The sequence below is a fragment of the Lytechinus pictus genome, chromosome 2 (genome assembly GCF_037042905.1).
Source record: "Lytechinus pictus isolate F3 Inbred chromosome 2, Lp3.0, whole genome shotgun sequence".
Classification (NCBI taxonomy): Eukaryota; Metazoa; Echinodermata; class Echinoidea; order Temnopleuroida; family Toxopneustidae; genus Lytechinus; species Lytechinus pictus.
The window spans coordinates 17998549-18014391 of record NC_087246.1 but is presented as its reverse complement, the minus strand read 5'-3'; the positions used below and the strand labels follow the sequence as shown (position 1 = coordinate 18014391).

Below are 15843 nucleotides of genomic sequence, written 5' to 3'. Positions count from 1 at the left end.
ATAACATGTACATGTATATATGTATAACATGTACATGTATAACTTCACACATTTATATATATATATATATATATATATATATATAGCCATTCTGTTCATGGTTCCATTGCTTTTTATGTCTTGTTTTAGGTCTAAATCTAGGGGGAAAAATCACCTCGCGTCTAATTCTCTAATATGACGTTTCTTCTTTAAATAAAAAACGGACTTGAACTTTCCAGTTTTTAGATCTGAATTAAAAAAATAATAATCAGCTCGCGCTTCGCGCTCGCATTAATTGTTTGATTACATACTCATCCTGGTTATGATTTCAAAACGTGGTTAACATGTTCAGTTCTCAATAATACTCATATTGTACATGACAGAAAAAGTGCTTAGATTGTCCGAGTTTCGGGCGGAAAATTAGAATTTCTGTTCGCGCTTCATGCACGCTCGCATCATAAAGTTATGCTTATATATCCATCTAATTTATGGTTGAAAATGTGATTCGAATATACATTTTTTAGTCCCAGATATTGAAAATGTACAACTCGCTCTCGCATTTTATTGATTGGTGAGATTTGTATTACATGTTCATTCATGAGTCACTGCAAAACGAATACTTTTGTCGGCGAGTATATTAAAAATTACTTCTGTGTTTCGCGCTCGCACGAATCTTTTCGTTAGATACGCATCTTCTTCATGATTACAATAACTGCCCAGAATATTCAATTCTCAGTTCTAAATAAAAATATACAATAAATTTAGCTTGCATGTGATATATTTAGACCTCATGAGATAAGGTAAGATAAGACTGTATTAGAACTTCGATCTTTAGTTAGGTCAAGCCCTCTAATATATAAATGAATAAATAAATAAATAATAACGTGAATAATGCCCCCCCCCAAAAAAAAAAAAAAAAAAAAAAAAAAAAAAAATGATTTTGGCGGCCTATCGGGAAAGTGTGAATGATAATTCCCACCCCTACCTTTAACTGATGAAAGCCTGTACTGCCCTGGGTATGGTGGAAGAAAATGTGACTGAGGAGAGTGTTGAACACTTCCAAGACTCATGGTCGTATAGCTGACGTCGGTACACGTTACCGATATACATTTGTAGAATCAAGGGCTATACCGACAAACATTTTGAACATTTACGATGGAGTGTAGCTCGTGAGCAAAAAATAAAATAATATAATCACTTTTGAAAATGAACACCACTTCTCCCCCCCCCCCCCTCTCCCTTGCATGGTTGTGGAAGTTCGTAGTGTTTTTCGTTTGCGCGGGGGAGGGGCTCAAATAAAGGATTATAGGTATGTTCGTTTTGATCACACGAATCAAGCAGTGATAATAATACATGGGCACCTTGAGCACCTAACAAGATGGACACGTGTGCTATATAAATATTATATTATTTTATTACTATTATTATCATTACTTAGAACTTATACGCTACTCGCCCCTTCCACTTCCCTCGTCTCCATTTTTTGAGGGGGCCGCAGGTATAGGCATAATCTATAGCGTTCCCGCACCCCCTTTCAATAATTTTAATTTTTTTTCATCGTCCATTCTGGAGATATATGATTTCATCTCTCCGATCCGCCTCGTCAGTGTGTAAATGCGCTAGCGTGAAGGGAGGGGGTCGCTAGCAACCAACCTCCAACCTTGGACAACACAAGAAATAGGAGAAAAAATAAAGGACATTTTAATATTAGAAACGAAAATGTCTGCTATGTTCTTGTTTGTCTTTTCCCCTGTTTATATTCCATAATGATGTAATGATTTTCATTTCATGATTTCAAAAATCACATGTTCAGACCCCCCATTCCTCCATGTCCAGGGTTGCACTTTGTGAATAAGAGAATTCAACCTGGTCACACGTCGTTTTATTTTCGTTTTCAGATCCTTTCATTTTACTTCTCTCTCCCAATTTTCTTTCTTTAGTCATGTTCGTTGTGTTGTAGAACAATAGAGTGGACTCTTTGACGTCGAAATAAGGTTACCAGACTAACGAAGGGAATGGGAAAGGTAGCGATAAATGGAAGCGAGGGGAAGGGGCACGCCCTCCTAGATTTTAGATAAGTGGGGTAGTTACCCCCTTAAAAGGAAGAGGGAAAGAAAGAAAGAAAGAAAAAAGAAAAGAAAGGAAAAATGTGAAAATAAAAATAAGAAAAAGATGAATATCACATGTTTACTAAAACCAATAATACCAAAATAGCAGTTTTGACAAAGGAAAATACTTAAAATTTAAAGCAAAATAATCATACAATCAAAAATAAAAAGTTTGTTTTCCGCACCAAAATGAAGGTGTTTGGATCAAACCTGTACATCACCCCCATATAAATCTTGGAGGTGATTTAGCACCCCCGCTTACAAAGGCCATGTGCATCGGTGTTTCCACAGATCCAAAACAAACTTCTCGAATTTATAGACATTTCCTAGAATTTTTAGTTTGATTTTAACAAAAATTGTACAAAAATGTAGCCAGCCGAAACTTTCAGCAAACAATTTTAAAAATATAACATAAATGTTGACAGTTGCTATGTTTAATTATTGTTTACTTGTAATCTTTGGATTTCCCGAAATTTCCTGCATGGATTTGTTTCATTCGGAACCTTTCCTGGAAAAGGTAAAATTTCCCGAAATTTCGGGAGGAGTGGAAACACTGATGTGCATCACGGGAATATCTATATATAACCCTTCATAATGCAATGTTATAAGGGGTTATAAGTAATATCACGAACATGCTATTGAAATAAAAATGTAGGATTTTAATATAAAATCGAAAAACTTTTCAAATTCAACTCTTTGCGTTTACTCGCATTTCTCTATTTTATTACTAAACTTTATATGCCCTGTCGCCGAACCCTGCATCGGCTGCATGTGTCTTTCCACATTTTTTAAAATCGGATTAAAGTGACATTTTTAGATTGGTGACTTCATTTTTTTGTAAAAAATACCATCTGGACGTCTCAGGATTCTGGATTTTCTAGGGGCTTTGCTATCTATGCCTAGAGAAAGGGGAAATAGAGAGGAACGATAAGAAAGGATATAAGAAGAAGAAAAGTGAATGAAATAAGAAAAGAGGAACGATTTGAAAACAGAAAAAATAGAAATCATTATACAAAAAAAAATCAATCGCGAATATACTTTTTAAAAAATCAGCTTGCGTTTTACATGCGCTCTTATCATTATTCAGGAAAATATGCAGCAATATTCCAAAACAGTTTATACAATGTTTCGTATTAAGATCTTAATTTCAACAAATATCAGCTCGCTTGGCGTATAAACTTTATACTTACCATAGGACCGTATTTGATTAGAATGACCCGATTCAGCTCTTCATGTCAAAATATTAATAATTTTCAACTCGTTCGTCGTGCTCCGCGCTCGCACCATTCTGTTGTATAATCAATGCAATTTAATAAGTTTGAATCTCGGGTTTTCAGTTATTTTTTTCCAAGCAATGTGCTTATAATGACAATCCTCGATCCTGATAATTGTTAATATCATAATATGTTGGGTGTGGATCATTTGGTGTGTGTGGGTTGAATCATATTTTTAATAAGTACACTCTATTATTCATGCCAAAATTTTAAACGATATTATGTTTCTTTTGTTATGAAAATGCTAATACGCATTTACGAGAACAATAAATCAAATCGAATTGTTTAAGATGAACATACCCTGCGTGATTACCAAAAGTGAGTAGAATGACCCGTTTAAGATGTTCATGTTCATAAAAAAGTTCGCGCTCCTATATTTATTTTCAAGGCGAAATATAAAAATAAACATTACCTTGCGCGCTTCGCGCTCGCATCATTAATTTAGGCCATAGTAGGTCCATGATTGTAAGAATAAAGCTACGATGTACTTAAAAATTCAGACTTTAGTTGCATGGGACACCCCCCCCCCCTAAATGATAATAATTAAGCATTTATCAGCCGATGTGGAAGAAATGTGGATGGAAATATTTCTTACCCCCCCCCCCCCCCCCCCCCCCCCGAAGTACGTAAAAATATACATTCTGGCACTGGCGGCGGAAGATCATGCTTCAACACCGCCGGAACACCGCCAATCCAGAATCTAATATTTTTATGCTTTCGCCGCCGGCCACAGAATAATGCAATTATTTTTATGTCCTTTTTATCCCCAGCATATACCTTTATATTTTATATATTTTATGCTGCACCAAATCTTTTTGTATAATTATTATAAAAATGTTCGTTATACATTGGTTGTTGGGCTGTGCAGTTATGTGTTGGAGGGGGGGGGGGGACAGCTTTACGTTGTGCAGGGGTGGATCCAGGTTTTTCTAAAGGGAGGAGGCACAATTCATGAGAACATTTTGAAAAGAAAAAAAAAGAAAAAAAAGGTTTTCATCTAAAAATTTACAATCTAAAGGTATTTCGCCAAAAATTTGTCAAGCAAAAGAAGAAGAAGAAGAAAGGACCTCGCGTTCAAAGGAAGGGAGTGCATACGTGAGTAAAATATGGCAGATTTACTACACAAGTTTTGATTACTGCTCTCAAAAAGGTGCTCGGCCCATTAGAGAAACAGTCTTGAATAAATGAAATGTTATAATCATGTGACTGCACAATTAAAAATGAATGTCCTGTATTATGTTCATTTTTCGAGCGATATGGGAAGAGTCTTACGTAATACCAAGTAATTTGCATACCCACATAAACAACGAAACGTTCACGCATGGGATAAAGCCATCCTTCCCTCAGCTAGCCATGGTCCATGCCTCAGCTCACGACACACGCAGAGCTCGAGAGACCACATGTTCTTATTCTATTCTCAAGTACATGTATGATGTTCTGGATCGCACATTTTATTCTGGTGCTACACTTTCGCTTTATCTTCATGTAATATTAAAGTACATCGCCCCAAATTTGCCACGTTACTACCATCCCGGCGAGGAGTCAGTAAGTCTGCATTTTTCTTATCTTAGATGGTCTGTACATATCTTTCGTTGCGCTATCAGAATCTGTTTTTCTTCTTTCATACTACTTTCTCTGCTTCGACTAGAACCGTCAAGGCCCTATAGAAACGAGCCAGCAGAGAACATGCGCTCCATGTAATGTTTACAATTCTCAGTGCATGCCGGCCGGAGCGGCCTTGCCCCCATTCACTGTTGGTTGATTGACAGTTCTCGCTTGCGTGTCCGTTACGATCTCAACGCAGAGGGAGGCATACAATTTTATTTTCAAATCGGGATGTCACAGTAATTTGGGAAATCGTCTAGTAGACGAGTTCTAATATAATCACATTTTCCTACCTACTAACAACTTTTCATTCAAAATAAAGATGATTTCTAGGGTTTCTTAGAACAAGTACATAAACTCATAAACATAATTCATCTTAATTTGAGAATTTTTTAAATCAGCTTCTCACAATGTTAAACGATCCCTTTAACTTAGACCATGTTCTAACTTTGTGCTAAAATTATGGAAAGCCAAAATGTCAAAAATATGTTTACATTGCATGTTTCTCATGTTTACTGTGATCTTCCCTAAATTCTTTAATGAAGACAATTATCTTACATTATTTCCCAGACAGTTAAAAATGATATGAGAGTCAAATTAGCTGATAGCCTGATACATAGAACTTCTATCGTTATAGGTATTTATGTCACAGTTGGCTATCCATAGTTAAAACTACAACTTAAAACCAGAGTTTAAATTAAACCTGACTTCAGAATACAGCTAGGCCAGTGTGTTCTTAGATTGGATGCTGTTTAATAATGCATACAGTCACACCAACAAAACCAACTCGGATCTTATAAAGATATTACACGATTTTGAATGGCACCCTTAGTGGAGCGTTGTGGCCCAGTGGATTAGTCTCTGGACTTTGAAACAGAGGGTCGTAGGTTCAAATCACAGCCATGGCATAATTTCCTTCTGGCAAGGAATTCATCCACTGTGTGCTGCACTTGACCCAGGTGATGTAAATGGGTACTAGCAGGAAGTAATTCCTTGAAAGGCCATGTGTGCCTTAAACGGTTGCCTAGCTTAGCCGTGGTTATAATAATAGCAGGGCCTTTTTTAAAGCGCCATGAGCACCGAAAGGTGGACCTGTGCGCTATAAAATTAGCCACCATTACTACTATTAATTATTATTATTATAATTATTACATCAAGGGTAATTTAGGAGTTGGTTTCGTTGTTGTGATTGTAGCATACTACCCGTGTATAGCCACATTTGTTCTGTTGATTTAATAAGATCCTCCCATCAGGTTGTATTCAGTCTACTACAAGATTGTCAAACACCATTAGGGGCTAAACATACTTGGTCAAACATTCCTTTAGTCCAATGCCTGGATAGATCCACTTAATTTTTTTTCTTCACTTTTTCAAATGAAAATTTGGTTCAAAAACAGTTCATGCAATCAAACAGACTACATGGTGTTAGACCAAGTGGACAAAATGGGTATGGCCTATTAAACTAAAAACTAGACAAAATGGTAAGACCAAATGGTTGGTAGACAAACCAGTCATATAGACAAACTACGATTAGACCATGTGGGAAGAGAATGGAAAGTAGACAAATTTTTACCACATATCCATCCCTATGTTTTCCATTGATACTTACGTGGATCCATTCCTGTTCCATTGTCAAGGAAACATAATATGTATCCTCCTCGCATTGTCCCATCAAATTCTGCAGAGGAAGAAAAGAGTTACAATGTGGTTATAGAAAAACATCTCCATGCTGCTTTGTGAAATCATGTAAATAGTTTGAATGATTTATTGTGATTTTTAAGTAATTGTTCATTTTGATCAACAAATGGAACACCTACCTCTGGCAGTCTCGCCAGCTATGTGCCATTGCATTCAATATAGCAGCAGTGCTGTAAGACATTGCAAACAACCAAGATGAATAGTTTTTCACACAATATCATTAATTTGATTAAATATAATACTAAGTTTATGACCTCAAATGAATTCTGACCGTCACTAATAAATTTGTAAATCATTTCATATTATTTGTAATATCAAATTACACACTCGTATAAGTTTCGCTTCATATGATTTAAATATTTTTTTAATTTAAAGAACACAAATATTAATTCTCATCCAAGTTTGACCAAAAATGATCATTGACCTTGACCAAGTAACCTGAAGTTATAGTCATCTATACCATCACAACAGTTTCCTTAATATAACAGGCATTTATACTTTCAATATAATCTTGAAAATTCAAACCTATTAACCTTGGTTGAGATTTTAAATGTTGTTACCACTACATGGTCAAAGTTCATTGGCCATTGAATGGCCTTTGACCTTGATCATGTATGTGACAAGAGAGCAATTTGAACAAAAACTTGACATTTTGACCCTTAGATGACCTTTGACCCCATCATCCTCAACAACACACAAGTGGCATAACCAAATGATCATTTGAACCAAGTGTGATTAAAATTGAGGCTGAAATAAAGAAATGAGAACAAGTTAGACAAAAACTTCAATGAAGGATGGACATGACCTCATATCATTTGACATTTTGACCCCTAGATGACCCTTGTCCCCTTTATCCCCATGAATACACATGTGGTATTACCCAAGGATCATAGAATTAACTAGATCTTTTGACTTCTAGATGACCTTTGACCCAACCTTCTTCAACAAAACTACACACGGATCATTTTAATCACGTGTGATCAAAATTGATGCAGAAATAAAGAAATGAGAGCAGGTTGAACAAAACTTCAAAAAAGGATGAACATGGCAATATATCATTTGACTTTTTGACCCCAAGATGACCTTTGACTTCATCATTCTCATAAGGTCACATTACCAAAGGATGATATGTACCAAGTATGAAAATAATTGATGCACAAATAAAGAATTGAGAGCAAGCTGAACAAAAACTTTAACATTTACTAACAGACCAACAGGAAAAGTGATTAGGTCTCTGCCGAACTGTGTTCAGGAGGGATAACAAGTGGAATGCCTCTGGCCGTCTCACCTGCATCACGCGATTCAATATAGCAGCAGTGCTGATTTTGAAAACTACTATAACTCGCACAAGATGTTCAGTGATACTTGGTTACTCTTATTTCCACGTTTTATGAACTAGACCAATACACTTATAGAGATATGATGGCAATTCAACAAATACCCCCAACGTGGCCAAAGTTCTTTGACCTTACATGACCTTTGACCTTGATCATGTGACCTGAAACTCGCACAGGATGTTCAGTGATACTTGATTACTATTATGTCCAAGTTTTATGAACTAGACCAACACACTTTCAAATTTATGGCTGTAATTCAACAAATACCCCAATTTGGCCAAAGTTCATTGACCCTAAATGACCTTTGACCTTGGTCATGTGATGTGAAACTCATGCAGGATGTTCAGTGATACTTGATTAACCTTATGTATAAGTTTCATGAACTAGGTCCATATATTTTCTAAGTTATGATGACATTTCAAAAACTTAACCTTAGGTTAAGATTTTGATGTTGATTCCCCCAACATGGTCTAAGTTCATTGACCCTAAATTACCTTTGACCTTGGTCGTGTGACATGAAACTCAGGCAGGATGTTCAGTAATACTTGATTAACCTTATGGCCAAGTTTCATGAACTAGGTCCATATACTTTCTAAGTTATGCTGTCATTTCAAAAACTTAACCTCAGGTTAAGATTTGGTGTTGACGCCGCCGCCGCCGTCGCCGCCGCCGTCGGAAAAGCGGCGCCTATAGTCTCACTCTGCTATGCAGGTGAGACAAAAATTAACATTGGTTAAGATTTCAGTGTTGATACCACTACAATGACTACATGCAAGTTCATTGACCCTTAATGACCTATGAAATTTGGACTGTGTGACCTGACCCTCATGCAAGATGATATCATAATTAATAATTGATTACCCTCATGTCAAAATTTAATGAAAAAGATCCATATATAGATAAAACAAGTGTAGCGCCTCTGGTAGCCTCGCCTGCATTACGCAATTCAACACAGCAGCATTGCTGACTTTGAAAACGACTATAGAATAATAAATCCTAAAAAACACAATTCATATGATAGCAAAATACTATGTTCATTGACCCTAAATGACATTTGACCTTGATCAGAGACCTAAGACTTGTGCAAGGCAATCAGTGATACTTGATTAGGCCCTACCCTTATGTCCACATTTCATGAACTAGATCCATGAACTTTCAAAGTTATGATGGCAATTCAACAAATACCCCTAATATGGCCGATCAAGTTCATTGACCTTAAATATTTTGACCTTGATCATGTGACTTGAAACTAATGCATGATGTTCACTGATACTTGATTACTCTTAGGTCCAAGTTTCATGAACTAGATCCATAAACTTTGAAAGTTATGGTAATTCAACAAATAAACCTAACATGGCCAAAGTTCATTGACCCTAAATGACCTTTGACCTAGGTAATGTGACCAGAAACTCAGGCAGGATGTTCAGTAGTACTTGATTACCTTTATGTTCAAGTTGCGCATGAACTAGGTCCATATTATTTCTGAGTTATGATGACATTTCAAAAACTTAACCTTAGGTTAAGATTTCGAAGTTGATCCCAACATGGTCTAAGTTCATTGGCCCTAAATGACATTTGACCTTGGTCATGTGACAGGAAACCCAGGCATAATGTTCAGTAATACTTGATTAACCTTATGTCCAAGATTCATTAACTAGGTCTATATACTTTCTAAGTTATGATGACATTTCAAAAACTTAACCTTAGGTTAAGATTTCAATGTTGACGCCGCCGCCGCCACCACTGTCGGAAAAACGTCGTCAGTAAAACAAAAAAACTTGTCCAAGTTCATTGGCCCTAAATGACATTTGACCTTGGTCATGTGACAGGAAACCCAGGCATAATGTTCAGTAATACTTGATTAACCTTATGTCCAAGATTCATTAACTAGGTCTATATACTTTCTAAGTTATGATGACATTTCAAAAACTTAACCTTAGGTTAAGATTTCAATGTTGACGCCGCCGCCGCCACCACTGTCGGAAAAACGTCGTCAGTAAAACAAAAAAACTTGTCCAAGTTCATTGGCCCTAAATGACATTTGACCTTGGTCATGTGACATGAAACTCAGGCAGGATGTTCAGTAATACTTGATAAACCTTAAATGTCCTAGATTCTTGAACTAGGACCATATGATTTATGACATTTCAAAAACTTAACCTTAGGTTAACATTTCAATGTTGACGCCGCCACCACTGTCGGAAAAACGGCACCTTCAGTCTCGCTCTGCAAGGCGAGACAAACAAGACATTAAAAAAAAACTTGACCTTGCATTTCGGTGAATGGTACCACTACTGGGTTAAAGTTCATTGACCCTAATTAACTGACCTTTAATAACCTCGACCATGTGACCTGAAACTCATGCAAGACGGTCATTGATCACTCCTATGTCCACATTTCATGAATATCCATATTGTTTCAACGTTATGATGATTAAAAAAACTTTACCATGGTTAATATTTCAATATTAATATCCTCAACATTATAAAAGTTCATTGACCCTCAAAGACTTTTGACCTTGGTCACGTGACCTGAAAATCATGCAAGATGATCAGTGGCACTTGATTATCCTTAAATGTCCAAGCTTCATGAACTAGGTCCATATACTTTTTCAGTTATGGCATTTCAAAAAATTAGTTAAGATTTCAGTGTTAACGACGCCGCCGCCACCGCCGTCGGAAATCAGCGCTTATAGTCTGGCTCTGCTACGAAGGCGAGAAAAAAACATGACATTTCAAAAACTTAACAATACATGGTGAAAGTTCATTGACCCCTAATGACGTTTGACCTTAACTATGTGACATGAGGCTCATGCAAAGTCATCACTGATACCTAGTTACTCTTATGTCCAAGTTCCACGAAATAGGTCTACATACATGACATTCCAAAAAAGAAGATTTCAATGTTGACGATGCTGCCGTCGTAAAAGAGGCGCCTATTCTACTCTATGTAGTATAGGCAGGCGAGACATACGAATTGTGATATGAAAATTGATTTGAAAGCTAACAGAAATATCATATAAAATCTCTTACAAAATACCAGACATTAACATAAAATGACTGCATGTCGAGATTTTCCTTCAGTTATTTAAAATTGTCTCATAAAATTGATCGATAAGATAATGCCCATTACTTGCTTGTTGACCTAAAACCAATCAACAGCCAACTGTTTCTTTATATAGGTTGTTTTATAATGTAAACATATAATCATATCTGATGGCCACCAATAATAGTTTGGCAACTGCATAGTCCTCTATATTGTGAATAAATAGTTATATATTAATCACCACAATTTCACAAGTTAAACGTACAAATGAATCTCTCTTTCTCAGTCCTCTCTATATATTTTCTTAATGATGTGATCGATATAACGAGATTGTGATAAATTTATTTGGGAAGAGATGTAATGCGGGACATGACAATTCCACAAGTTAAATGCACAAATGAATCACTCTTTTTCTTTCTCTCACTCTCTATTTATATTTTCTTAATGATCTGACATTACTAGATTGTGACAAATCTATTTGAGAAGAGGTGTAAAGAGCGACATCTCCTCGCTTCTTCACGTCTGCAAAATTGCACTCCAAATATAGAAGAAATAGCAACTAATCTCGAAAGCAATGAGTATTCTTTTTGCTATCACTCCTCGACTCTTATTTTCACAATTTCCTCTCTACGTTTTTAGAGTGTTGTTAATGTTCACATAAACTATACACAACAAAAAAAGTAAGTCCCCCCTAAATCAAAATGCTGTAACTTTTGAACGGAATAATTTTGAAATATATTTCGTAGGTGGTTTTTAACACTCATCAAGCAACTCTTGGGGGGGGGGGGGGGGAATGAGATTGATCGGTTGGGTCATGCATGAGTAATAAAATTAACAAGTGGAATGCCTCTGGCCGTCTCACCTGCATCACGCGATTCAATATAGCAGCAGTGCTGATTTTGAAAACTACTATAACTCGCACAAGATGTTCAGTGATACTTGGTTACTCGTATTTCCACGTTTTATGAATTAGACCAATACACTTATAGAGATATGATGGCAATTCAACAAATACCCCCAACGTGGCCAAAGTTCTTTGACCTTACATGACCTTTGACCTTGTTCATGTGACCTGAAACTCGCACAGGATGTTCAGTGATACTTGATTACTCTTATGTCCAAGTTTTATGAACTAGACCAACACACTTTCAAATTTATGGCTGTAATTCAACAAATACCCCAATTTGGCCAAAGTTCATTGACCCTAAATGACCTTTGACCTTGATCATGTGACCTGAAACTTGCACAGGATGTTCAGTAATACTTGATTACTATTATGTCCAAGTTTCATGAATCAGATCCATAACCTTTCAAAGTTATGATGGTAATTCAACAGATACCCCCAATTCGGCCAAAGTTCATTGACCCTAAATGACCTTTGACCTTGGTCATGTGTCGTGAAACTCATGCAGGATGTTCAGTGATACTTGATTAACCTTATGTATAAGTTTCATGAACTAGGTCCATATATTTTCTAATTTATGATGACATTTCAAAAACTTAACCTTAGGTTAAGATTTTGATGTTGATTCCCCCAACATGGTCTAAGTTCATTGACCCTAAATGACCTTTGACCTTGGTCATGTGACATGAAACTCAGGCAGGATGTTCGGTAATACTTGATTAACCTTATGGCCAAGTTTCATGAACTAGGTCCATATACTTTCTAAGTTATGCTGTCATTTCAAAAACTTAACCTCAGGTTAAGATTTGGTGTTGACGCCGCCGTCGCCGCCGCCGCCGCCGTCGCCGTCGCCGTCGGAAAAGCGGCGCCTATAGTCTCACTCTGCTATGCAGGTGAGACAAAAATGACAATTTTTTAAAGTCACAAGAGTCGTTTTTCAGATTGTGTAAATACAAAAATGACAAAGTTGGGCAAAGGTTGTTTTTGGTGAATTTTATTGTGTTAACGCTATTTTACTATTCATCATTTAGACACTCCACACAAAATTTTGATAACGTATGTTCATGGTTGAGTGGGCACATTCTTTTTGTGACGTATCATCATAGGAGCTTAGTATCCTCTACAACTTGTTAAAACATGTTAACATTTGAAAATGTTAGTGGCTCCCCTCCCCCATTTTCTCGGCACCTCCCCACTTTCGAATTCTGGATCCACCACTGATTTGTCTGTATATTCAACTGATCCTGAGAAATCGTAAGGAAAAAAAATAGTCTTATGCAGTAAAACGACTATTAATTTCTAAGTTTTCGAGTGTGCTCGTTCAACCATGAAAGTGTAAAACTTCGGGAAGTGTGTGGTGATAAAAACGATGGATGATAAAAACAACACCAAATAAGTTACATTTAAAACCGAATTTGCCCCCATCATTCATTTTATAATCCCTCAAAATTAGTCTGTGACATTGAATATGCCCCCTTTCCCCCTTTGGGTCGTGCTCACTCATCCATAAATAAACAAATCGATTTCATTTTTGCATATATAATTATGCCCATAGGTTGATAAACATTATTGCTAAATGATACTGCTCAAGACAGCTTTGAATAAAAGTTCCACCATATTGAATGAGGGGTTACTTATTCTCAAACATATGCAACCACAGTGTACACAATGTCTATGAGAGAGGAATTCAAAATTTAAACAAAATTTAAATAAGGGTTTGTTTCATAGACGGTTTTTGTTACTTCTACCAATAGTTTTCTCATGACACTTCGCACATGGCTTCAGAGTGGCACTATCCAAAAGGTGCGCACATCAAAATAACCATTCGATACGGCATAGAGTCAGTGGCGTAGCTAGGATTTTTTTCACGGGGGGGCACTGGGGGGTCCTTGCTTTTTCAGGGGGGGGCACCGGCCATTTTTCCGGTGTGTGTGTGTGTATGTGTCACAAGGGCGGATCCGACTTTCGCCATTAGGGGATGGGGCCCGAAATTATCTTCACCTATATCAGTCACTTCTTAGTTTTATTCTTATAAAACAACATAAACATGAAATAATCTCATAAGCCTTATAAAAAGTGCGAGCGCGAAGCGCGAGCGATTTTTTTTATTTTTTACTTTCATGTTTTTTTCCTGAATATTTAATTTTCTGGGCAATGTTATGTGTGATCCTGAACAAGATTCGTATGTAACTAGATGGTTACTGCGAACGCCAAGCGTGAACAGAAATTTTTATCAACTGTTCTAGCATTATCGAAAAGGACTGCTTAAGGACTGCTTACAGTTACCCACGAAGACGGTATATATTTCAATAATGCGAGCGCGAAGCGCGAGCAAATTTTTTGACATTCCGACCTAAATAATTGTCTTTCTAAGCACTTTTTGTATTAATAAATGGAGTAGATATGTAACTAAATAATTGATGCGAGCGCGAAGCGCGAGAGGAAGACATTTTAAAATTGAGATTTTAGACCTAAAAGCGGGACACTCTATTCATATTTTGTAAATCATAAATAGAATATAGTCAATTGGGTATAATTAATAATGCGATTGTGAAGCGTGAGTAGACGATTATTGATATTCTGATGTGAAACTGGATAATTTAAGTACATTTTAAATAAAGAACATGCAGGCTATCGCGCATGTTTTAGATTTAGACCTAGAATCTGGGCATTCTGAATACATTTGTTTAATGGAACATTATGGAATACAATATGAACTTGGCAAATCAAACAATGTGACCGCGCAGCGTGAGCTTAAAATGCTGATATGTAGACCATAAAACGGACCGATTTCACAGAGCACTTAAATTTGTAAATGAAAAAAAAATAATGAAAGCTCGATGTCCGAGCTAAAATATGTTTTGCATATTGACTTCAAAACTTGCTCCATATCAGCCTATTGAGCAAGATATGAATCTCATCGAACAGGCAATTCTGGCGCGAAGCGCCAGCAAAAATGTTATATAGTAACATGAAAAGATTTGTTTTTTAATTGCAAGTCTTCCCCTAACATTATTTCATTCACTCGTCTTCCTCCTCTTATTTTCCTCTTCTTTTTTTTCTTCTGTCTTTCTTCTTCTTTTCCTTTTTCTTTTCTTCTTTCTCCCTTTCTTTTTTTTTTTTTGCTCTGCCAATTTTTTCTGGGGGGGCACCTGGGGGGGCACACCAAATCTCAGGGGGGGCACGTGCCCCCCCAGGCCCCCCCCGTAGCTACGCCACTGCATAGAGTGGGGCCAAGGCCTTGACCTTTCATCTCATTTGCATAATTTTCGAATATTGTGTGCTCACTGAAGCATTAAACATCGGGATTTTCATTAAAAAAAATCAAATCAAATGAACTATGCAAGGAGGTTTGTGACAGATATCCATAATTAGCAATTGCATTTTTTTCCAATAACGTAAAAAAGAGCTAATCACATTCCACATGTTCATTCAAGCGTGAATGTTTAATTAAACGCCTTTGAATCATTGAAACATAATTGGTCATGAAATTAAATCATGAAGAAGGTTGAGAAAAGGTGATTTCAGTTACCAAATTAAAACATTACTTGCCAATGATATTCAAATCGTATTTTTTGTTTTCATTGAATGTTCATTGAGCCGTGAAATGATGAATATTGTTGAAGATACTCTTCCCAAAATAATTGTCATCATATTTGATCATTTTCATCGATAGAAATGCGTAAAAATTCAAATAATAGCAAATTTTGACTGTGTTAATTCAACCGTGAAATTTAGCCAGAAAAGTTGTATCGTCATTAAGAAAGTACCTTTTACAAGCGTTCTGACTATATTTCATGGTGAGAATGTGGAATTCGTTCCAATAAAATGGAATCAAAGTCATGATATTTTGCTTGTGACTTTCAAAAAGTGACAATTTTGCCTTCTGGCGG

General features: G+C 36.5%; 1 long non-coding RNA gene across 1 annotated transcript in view; it reads left to right on the top strand.

Annotated features, from left to right (window-relative positions):
- The first annotated feature begins 4744 nt into the window (after window positions 1–4744).
- LOC129254658 (uncharacterized) overlaps window positions 4745–15843 on the top strand; it is a 35404-nt gene continuing 24305 nt past the window's right edge. The window contains exon 1 of the long non-coding RNA XR_010296174.1: window positions 4745–4906. This is a non-coding gene — a long non-coding RNA (uncharacterized LOC129254658). The remainder of the gene's footprint in view (window positions 4907–15843) is intronic.